This window comes from Lathyrus oleraceus, chromosome 3, assembly GCF_024323335.1.
Source record: "Lathyrus oleraceus cultivar Zhongwan6 chromosome 3, CAAS_Psat_ZW6_1.0, whole genome shotgun sequence".
Classification (NCBI taxonomy): Eukaryota; Viridiplantae; Streptophyta; class Magnoliopsida; order Fabales; family Fabaceae; genus Lathyrus; species Lathyrus oleraceus.
In genome coordinates this window covers 230,547,324-230,557,555 of record NC_066581.1, presented here as the reverse complement: position 1 = coordinate 230,557,555, position 10,232 = coordinate 230,547,324, and the positions used below count along the sequence as shown (strand labels likewise).

Sequence of the window (10,232 nt, the reverse complement as noted above, 5' to 3'; positions counted from 1 at the left end):
TGATGTTGTTGTAGTTTTGTTGAGAGATTGTTAAAGTTTTCTTTAAATGTATTTTTACGCCAATTATTCGAATAGTTGAGAGATAGTGAAGCGGAGGCTTACTATTCTCCTTTTCATTTAAAATTAAGAATTAAACGTAGGGAGGAGTACATTAATAAAGAAAGATTTGGATTTGAAATCGTTAGCGTCAATCGAGCCTTAAGTAGGAATAGTTGGCCTTGAACCAAGATTGGGTTCACTTTGAAAAGAAGAAAACTTATTGGCATTAATAATTAGTCTCATATTTAATTAATTGTAATGATCCCACTAAATATGAATAAAAAATAAAAAAATAAAAACCAAACTAATACATATTTTTACTATTATTAATTTCATTTAAATATAAAAACAATTCTATGATTAAAACCAAATGGGGTGCATGGTTTGAATGAAAGATTTAGTTTAGAAAGCAGTGGGCCATAAGGTTGTGAGGCCCAAAATTCAACCTCCACAACCGAGTTGGGCCGAAAGCCCACCATGTCTCAAACCCAGCCTAAACCCAACGAAAATGACTAAGGAAACAAGAAAGAGATGATTAGTCTCAACCTCCATACTTCAATAAACCAAAAATGACAGTCATTAACATAAAGTAATGGGGAAGACCAAAAGTCAGAACACATAATCCAATTGAAAAAAGTTCTGGCCCATTGAAACTAAACATCCGCATGAGAGATGCCACATGGCAACGGGAATAATGGATCCATACACAAAAGTGACTAAACACGTTTACCCAGCAAGATTAATTACTACTTTTAAACTTACCCTTTTCATATTCTCTGTTTATTGAATTGAATGAATTTAAAACAAACTTTAATAATACATTGAACGTACCCTTTTGAAACGAATGAAAACAAATACTTTATTTACTCGTAAATTACTTTTTCTGTTCATCATCTCTCCCTTTTTCTAGAAAAAACGATTTAAACCAAACCTTCTCTCTTTCTCTGCGAAATCCAACACGACTAAAAATATGGGAACCAAATGGTGTTCGTCTTCATCAAGCCCAAATTTTAGAAGCTAAATAATCCCCAAAGCAAATTACTCAAACCCTAGCCGCATAACATTTTAAAAAAAAAATCTCAACATCAACCACAATCAACTATAATTAGTCTGAAATCCTAAAGCCTAGGAGAAAAATAGGGGCTTCGGTGGTGAGAAGATTGATATGAAAGGAATAAGTCTCACCGGAGCTTCGCAACTCCGGCGAGATCCCGACGGTCGAAGAAATACCTCAGGTAAAGGATTGCGACTCTTACTCTTTAGCTCCAAGTCCTCGACTTCTTCTCCCCTTCTTCTTCAAATCTTCACCCTCTACTCGTCAAAGCGCTTTTTCTAATGAACTGCGATTTCGTCCAGGTTGATTGAGCTTTGGTGTGTAGGTTGGGATGTGATTTCAGCAGGGTGACGGTGCCAGAAGGGAGAGGCCTTTCAATGAATGAGCGCTCCCTTTTATAGAGTTTAATACGAGGTTCAATCCGCTCCTCCTTCATGAGCTTGCAAATCTTTGGATGAATCAATCCGTTAGCCAAAAGAATCTCGTCCAGATTTGGTGGTCCTCCCTTTTGACGTGGTCCCCAAAATGAAGGTATTAAGGTTTAAGCTTTGTCTGTAGCGAAATCTCTCAAACACGTTGTCTATTTTGAGTTTTTTATTCACTGCCGTGAAAGATCTATATGTCACGGTAAGAACTTTGTTTTTACTGTCACGTAATTCTTGAATTTTTCGCAGGTTTTGGGTTAACTAATGCCATGAGGAAAAGACACTCACTTAAATGGCCGTTTGGACTGTTGTGAATGGTGAACTGACATGACAGAATACTATTTGGCCAGTTCAGTTACCACTGATGCACTGCAGGTTATTACCATGAATTCACACATTGATGCAGGGTGGTAAACTCTTCATGTTGCAGAGTGGTGGTGATTTAAATGGTCAAGCGGAGATTGAGGCCGTTTGCGAGTCTGTAGCCCGTGTACGTCCAGCCTTCAGTAAACAGTTCAGAACATGAGGTTATGTTCTTATTATCCTCGCACTCATTGATTGAATCATTGTTGAATTGTGGTATGCATTATCTGTTTGGATTGTGGACCCTGCATTGGTATGCTCTAACACCGTCCTCATCTGTTCATGATTTGCTTTGCTTTGATTTATGCCTTTCTTGCTTATCATGTTAAGCTTGTTCGTCGCAGACTTGCAGGATTCATATTGGTGGCATGACGAATTCTTATTCACTGCCTTGGTTGTGAAAAGCGACTTTTGTGTTCTTTTGGCTTATGTTACCGTAGAATTTGCAGCAATTGGTGATACTATTCCGTCTTACAATACCAATCCATTGTTGACTGGTTCTTCATGTCTTGTTGACTTAGTTTTTTTTGTTTTGAGCTCTGCAAGGCACATGTTGTTATGACCAAGGTAGTCAAACTCGAGATCCTACGCAAGATCGGGTTGGGATAATTAGATCGTGAATCGGGGGATCGTAACACGGATCGTAAGATCCTACCAAATTTAAAAATTCACATATATTTTGCATATAGATTAATAATATGCATATGACACTACATAATATGAAAATAAAATTCAAATAACACTAAAATTACTTTTAAAAACTGAAATTTCATAGGATAATATTCATTAAAACTAATTCAAGACAATTCCAAAACACCACAACATTCAAAACAGTAGCAAATAATAATTGAAAACTCATAAGAAAAACTTAATGAAAATTCACTCAATTTCCAAACAAGTCATGTTGGAGTTGGTCATAATCATTCAATGGATCATCATTGTCTTCATTATCTCCTTCATCTTCATTTTCATCTTCAAAGTCATCATCAAATTCATTTTCATCTATCCCTCTATCATGTTCATCTTCCAAATCATGAACAAAAATATCATCCTCTTGAATTTGTTCTTGATTCATTTGAATAAAGTCTTCATCCGAAATTTCAATGTCGCCGTCTTCGTCCATAAGCCAATCATCATCAGATCCAAGGTCATCTAACTCTATCTCAAATGTTCTTCTCCCTTTCTTTTTTTTGGACAATCTTGAATTAGCCATGACAAATACAACATCATTCATCATTTTTTGTTTCAAGCGGTTCCTTCTTTTTGTATGGACCTTAATTACAGTAAATGAAAAAAAATTAACATAAGCAAGATGAAAGCCTTATACAATTAATTATAAATTCTTAAAGTCTCACCATCTCAAAAGCACTCCAGTTTCGCTCACAACCCGATGAACTGCATGTCAAGCTGAGTATGCGGATAGCAAATCTTTGCAGTTCTGGACACTCAAACCCAATTGAATCCCACCAATCTGCCGGAGTAGATTTTTCAAGTGTTCGTTTGGCCAATTCTGTGCCAAAATACCCTAATTGTTTCTTAAAGTCATGCATTTGGACTTCAATCTTAGCCTGTTCTTCAGGATCATCCACCATTTTAGTTAAGCAGTCCATTAAACCTTTTCTAACCTCAATATCAGCTTTGAATCTAGAGCCGTAATGCATCTGTGGGTTGAGATAATAGGCTGCAGCATGTAGTGGTCTATGTAGCATTGTGTCCCATCTATCATCAATGATATTCCAAATAGACTTGTAACTACAAATTATAATAATTTGAGTTATTTTTAACATTTGATATCAAGTACAGACACAAATACGTGAATAAAGTTAAATAAAACAAAGATACCTTTTTTTTACACCATTAAAATTCTTTTGAATTTCCTCCTTTGCTTGGTCTATTGCCTCATAGATTAATCCCATGGCTGGTTTTTGATCTGAATCAACTAAACGAAGCACTTTAATGAGAGGTGTAGCACCCCTCAAACAAACAACAATATTCTTCCAAAAACTTTTGTCCAAAACCACATCTTCAATGGCTTTTCCATCTCTTAACTTTGCACATTTGCTCAATTTCCATTCTTTGGAAGTGAACATTCTTATCAAAGCTTCCTTGTTCTCATACAAGCACCCTAAAGTAAGGTAAGACGTGGCAAATCGAGTAGCGCCTGGCCTCACCAAATCTTTGTTTTTTGTATGATGATGCAAAATAGAAATGAGAGAAGTTCTTGAATAAATAAAAGTTGTAATTTTTTTACCCTTTGGAATTGTCTCTTCATGAACCGATATCTTCTTCTCCAAATCTTCAAGCATCAAATCAAGACAGTGTGCGGCACAAGGTGTCCAATATAATTTTTTCCTCTTTCGCATCAGCATCTCACCGGCAGCCTTGTAGTTTGCCGCATTATCTGTCACGACCTGAACAACATTGTCTTCTCCAACCTCTTCAACAACAGCATCAATCATTTCAAAGATTTTGTCGGCTGTTTTGCATATGTTAGATGCATCAACAGACTTCAAAAATACAGTACCCTTTGGACTATTAACCAAAAAATTCAAAATTGTCCTCCTCTTCCGATCAGTCCATCCATCGGTCATTATGGTGCATCCAATATTCCTCCATTCCTTTCTATGTTCTTCCAAAGCTTCATGTGTTAACTTAATTTCTTGATTTAACAACTTAATTCTCAAGTCATGATAAGATGGTGGTTTGAATCCATTATCATGTCTTGAAATCATATCACACATGATAGTGAACTCCTCACTCCTTGCTACATTGAATGGTATGGCATTATTGTAAAAAAACCTTGCAATTGCTTGACATGCATCATCTCTTAAACCCTTCTTTAGAACTGCATTGATGCTAGGTTGTGAGCTGAAACACCTTTTCTTAAATATGTTTCCAGAGTTGTTACTGCTCATTCTTTTTGAGCATGCCTCTGACATCTCTTCCTCCACCATTGCCTCTGTTTTTTTAATCAAATTTTCTTGCAATCTTGAACAAACCTGCAGTATTTCTCTCTTGATTTCATCTGGGACAGCCTTACATGCTTCAACATCTTTTTGAGTTCCAGCCAAGTGATGCTTTAGCCTGTAGACTCCTCCAGTTACCTTTTTTTGACAATACTTGCATTGGATTTTTCTTGGATTATCCGGATCAGCAATGCCATGTTTCCATGCCATATCAGTTCGGTTACCAGGAGCATTTTTTGGTAGTGTTTTCTGGCGTGGTGGTGGTGCAATTGCAGGGGGAGCAGTGAGAGCACCAATAACTAAAGTTCCAACAGCAGAACTTGAAGCCATGGGAGAAAGGTTGGATTTTTTTTAATAGAGAATGAAAGGTTGTTTTACCGTGAAAGAGGTGAAAGAGAAGATAGATAGAGTGAGACAACAGATTTATTTAAATGGAGAGAGGTGAAATAGTTTAATGTGAATAAATTGGAATGAATAAATATATTTTGGGAAGTGGAATAAATTCATAATTATTTGGTGGCTGAATATTAATTACTCTTAAACCCTAGTTATTAGGCTGAAAATGAAATGAATCGTTTCAGATTTAAAAAATATTTTTTAAAGGGAGCTTTAAACAAAAACGGAATTTTTCATTAGAAACGGCGATTCTACCGTTTTCACGTGTTATCACGGCGATTCTGCCCGTGCCTACCAAAAAACGATTCTGATCATACTCTGGCACGGTGGATAGCTGTAAGATCGTAAAATCGTACGATCCTACGAGTAGGATCGCGATTTTGACTACCATGGTTATGACTGTTGAGTTGGTATTGACGACATCGCTACCTTTGAGCTAACTCATTGCTTCTCATAGCCCTTGATTTGGGTTGATCCGAAAACTGCATAGGCTAGGTTTGTTGGCTTCAATGCAGGTTTTGCTTTATTTCCTGCAACATATATGATATTAAGGATGATGATGCCTCAGTTTAGATGCCACGATATGCTGCTGATTTATGTTTCTGTTGTGAGAAATGCAGGTTTCTAGGTTGCTTAAGATTTGCGCTGTCTTGTGTGACTCATGCTGGCACAATACTACTTGAGGCCTCTTTTCAACCAAACTTTCCATCTTTAGGAAATAACCATACCATTAAGTCGAAGGAAATGACAAGGAAATGATGGTGTTGCAGGTGAAACAGATATTTGCTGTGATGAACTTTGTTATTGACCTTATGTGTGGTTTTGTATGTGTTGTCATGATGCTTAGGTAAGGTACTTGGTCATTGTGTGTCAACATGTGAATTGGTTTCTGGTTGAGTATGCTGCTCATGCTGCAGTTTGATGATCACCGTTTTGCAGGACATGGGATTTACGGTGCGGAAGGCCATGGCATGCTGCAGATCTAATGCATCTGTCTTGGATGCTGATGCAGGCTGGACTGTTGAAGATGTTCCTTATAGTAACAGAGTTGCTTTGGCTGGTTTAGATCAATTTATCACCAGGAATGCCACTTTGACAAATGAGAAAGAAGTTGATGCACACCCTATTCGTGCTATGAAGTTTTCTGTTGCCTGTTGTGTGTGTTGCTGTTCAGTGCACGGTTGATTTAGATTCAAAGCTTGTTGAAGGTCTCAAGCGTCTTCCTAAGTCAGATCCTATGGTTGTTTGATACGCTATGACTATGCTAGCTATTCTAAAAATCAATTTGTACTTAGCCTGATACAATTTGAATAAGTATATAATTGAAGAGGAACTGACTTCAATCCGGGGAAACCAAGCTTTCAACATAGTTATGCGGATACATCCACTTGAAGTTGCTCAATCTAATTTTTTCTATTGTATTATCACTCCAATTATATAGAATCACTTCCAATCCACGCCGACGACTAGCTAGTACTAGTGCGATGCCATCCTCATAAAGGCATACTGGGCCAGAAAATATTTATATTTAATACGAATATCCAAATCCTGATAGCTTATTTTTAGTAATTGAGTCCATGACTTCTCAATTCCAAATTCCTTCATCTTCCATATAATAAAATGAGTTTTCTGAGTATGGTGACAAAAACAAAGACAGTCCCCCAAAACATAAATAGTTGGCAAATGAAGTGGAACTTCCACAAAATCTTGAGGTGGAAGCAACTCGCGATATGCCTCTGTACCGAGATTCATCGAGATAATCACGATATGCTCGACAATATCTCGAGCCAAGAAGTTTATAGTGTCATTCAAATACAAATCTTCATTGAAAAGCCGACGTTTTCTTGGACACGTTGCCAATGGTCTAAAGGAATCACATGAAGAAGTTGAATAATTTTCCAAGCATTACCCCTGCACTAAATATTTCGACTTTGTTGGGACTCAAAGATAGAATCTTATAAGTATCGGTTGAATTATCATAACCAAATGAAAAGCGGGAAGACCTGCGATACTCATATGTATTTTGGTGAGGATTGGAGTGATGCCCAAAGTAGACAGAAAATGTGTGGGCGGTTGGGTTCCATAATTGAAACCAGGTGTATTGAAGATCTGTTAAAGAAAGAACACTGAAACATATCAATCCATTGCAGGAACCAATGAATTCGTAGCAATTGTCGACGCTGGCTGAGAATAATTGTTTGGTGTACTTTATTATGGAAGGATTGTTTAGTAAAGTATTGAGGGGATAGGGTTGGATAACAGATTCCCGAGACACGCCTAAGATTTGTGTGAGATTCTTATTTTTTTTGGAACGTTGAAGATGCAGTTTGATAAATTTTGGATCGGAGATGATGGCGTTCCATGCTTTGGTCACGCATCTCAGTTGCATCAAAGATCTAACCGGAAGGTATGACAGAACTTGTACGATGAGTTCTTCGGAAAGGAATAATAGATTGGAAAGGAATAATAGATTGTCGTTGGATTTCATCACAACTTGCGCACTCTTAAAACTGAAATAGAAATAGAAAGTTGAACCCTAATAAACGTAAACAAGCTGTTACTCATTTAAATAGGGTTTCTTAAAATGTTTTTTTTACATGTTTGTATCCTTTCATTTTTATGTGAGCCCAACCAACATGCAAACTCGCCTTTTTCTTTTCTATATTTTTTTAAACCATTCTAAGGAATACACTAGTGGTATTATTTTAAGATTTTAAATAATATTATATATTTTAATTTTTAATATTTATAAAATTTTACATAAATTTTTATTATAGAAAGCGATACAGAATCATATATAAATAAAAATAAAAGCTTACAAAATATAGAAAAAGTAACCGAGCGTGTATAGAGACCAATATATTTAGCAAAAGTCCAAGTCAAAACATCAATAAAAAATTGCCTAACCACAAAAAAAAAGAAAAAACTATTACAAATAAATTCAAATATATTCAAATAATAATGACAAATAAATTCAAATTACCTCATTTTTAATATTACATTCATTCCTTACTTAATGTGAGAGTTGAATCACCAAAATTTTAAACATGATTTAGTGTACAGTGGCAGTTATTAGGTTAAGTTTACAGTGGCAGCAGTTATTAGGTTTACAGTGGCAGCAGTTATTAGCTAAATAATCCCTGATACAAATAACATTTCTGATTTTGAATGTGAACTTTTCTTTTTAAATTCCTAGTCTGCTTCTAATTGCTTTTGAGAACTTTAACTATTAGCCTGCTACCATTATAACAAACAAAACCTTATGTTCCTGCAGGATATAACATTTCCTATCATAAACCAACTCTAAGTTCAAACCTAAATTGGCTCTCAAATTGCTAACATAAATTGGCTCTCAAATTGCCGACGCCACAAGGTCATGAAGGCCATGGTAACAATGATTGACCATGGACATGCTACTAAGTAACCAAAACTTGCTCTGTAATAATCATGTAATCATGGAAAACTCAAAGGCCAATAATAAAAAGTCAGCCATATGATTAGGATTAGTGTTGGGATCCTTAAAAGAATAAGTATTCCTAATTACTAATTCAAATAAACAACCAAGCAAACCCTTTTTTTAAAATTAACCTGAACTTCAATAAATTAAAATAGAATCTTCGATAAAAAACTGAAATTATCTTGAAAAAAGGTTAATGATTATGAGCAAGTGAATGCTTAAATCCATCAGTGCAAATGAGAACAAACCATGAATGATGAAGGTTTTAAGGTTGTGAAGTTGTCCAAAGAAATTAAGACATGATTGGGGGTTGTGAAGCTTGGATCCAGTGAGGATACTTAAGCTTTGAGTTTATGCATCATGTCCGAAAGTTTTGAACTGTCCGGACAAAATTGGAGTATGACAGCCATATGTATTTTGGTGAGGATTGGAGTGATGCCCAAAGTAGACAGAAAATGTGTGGGCGGGTGGGTTCCATAATTGAAACCAGGTGTATTGAAGATCTGTTAAAGAAATAACACTGAAACATATCAATCCATTGCAGGAACCAATGAATTCGTAGCAATTGTCGACGCTGGCTGAGATGTATTGTTTGGTGTACTTTATTATGGAAGGATTGTTTAGTAAAGTATTGAGGGGATAGGGTTGGATAACAGATTCCCGAGACACACCTTCTTATTTTTTTGGAACGTTGAAGATGCAGTTTGATAAATTTTGGATCGGAGATGATGACGTTCCATGCTTTGGTCACGCATCTCAGTTGCGTCAAAGATCTAACCGGAAGGTATGACAGAACTTGTACAATGAGTTCTTCGGGAAGGAATGAAGGAATAATAGATTGCCGTTGGATTTCATCACAACTTGCGCACTCTTAAAACTGAAATAGAAATAGAAAGTTGAACCCTAATAAACGTAAACAATCTGTTACTCATTTAAATAGGGTTTCTTAAAATGTTTTTTTTTATATGTTTGTATCCTTTCATTTTTATGTGAGCCCCACCAACATGCAAACTCGCCTTTTTCTTTTCTATATTTTTTTAAACCATTCTAAGGAATACACTAGTGGTATTATTTTAAGATTTTAAATAATATTATATATTTTAATTTTTAATATCTATAAAATTTTACATAAATTTTATTATAGAAAGCGATACAGAACCATATATAAATAAAAATAAAAGTTTACAAAATATAGAAAAAGTAACCGAGCGTGTATAGAGACCAATATATTTAGCAAAAGTCCAAGTCAAAACATCAATAAAAAATTGCCTAACCACAAAAAAAAAAGGAAAAACTATTACAAATAAATTCAAATAATAATGACAAATAAATTCAAATTATCTCATTTTTTATATTACATTCATTCCTTACTTAATGTGAGAGTTGATAATTAACAACGTGTATGGTCCGAGTGGTTGTTCAACATAGACTTCTTCTTCGAGTACACCATTCAGAAAAGCTGTTTTGACATCCATTTGAAATATTGGCCATTTGAATTGAGCAGCTTGAGATATGAGTAATCGAATTGTCTC

General features: G+C 35.5%; 1 long non-coding RNA gene across 5 annotated transcripts; it reads left to right on the top strand.

The window, feature by feature from the left end:
* The first annotated feature begins 817 nt into the window (after positions 1–817).
* Positions 818–6,914, top strand: LOC127126493 (uncharacterized). Of its 5 annotated transcripts, none has more exons than XR_007805005.1 (6): positions 818–1,274; positions 1,396–1,624; positions 1,768–2,045; positions 2,226–5,738; positions 5,864–6,090; positions 6,183–6,913. It is a non-coding gene; the product is annotated as an uncharacterized LOC127126493 (long non-coding RNA). The 5 variants fall into 5 exon arrangements; XR_007805004.1 differs by having other exon boundaries at positions 1,768–2,134; XR_007805003.1 differs by having other exon boundaries at positions 1,768–5,758; positions 6,183–6,914.
* The last annotated feature ends 3,318 nt before the right edge of the window (positions 6,915–10,232 follow it).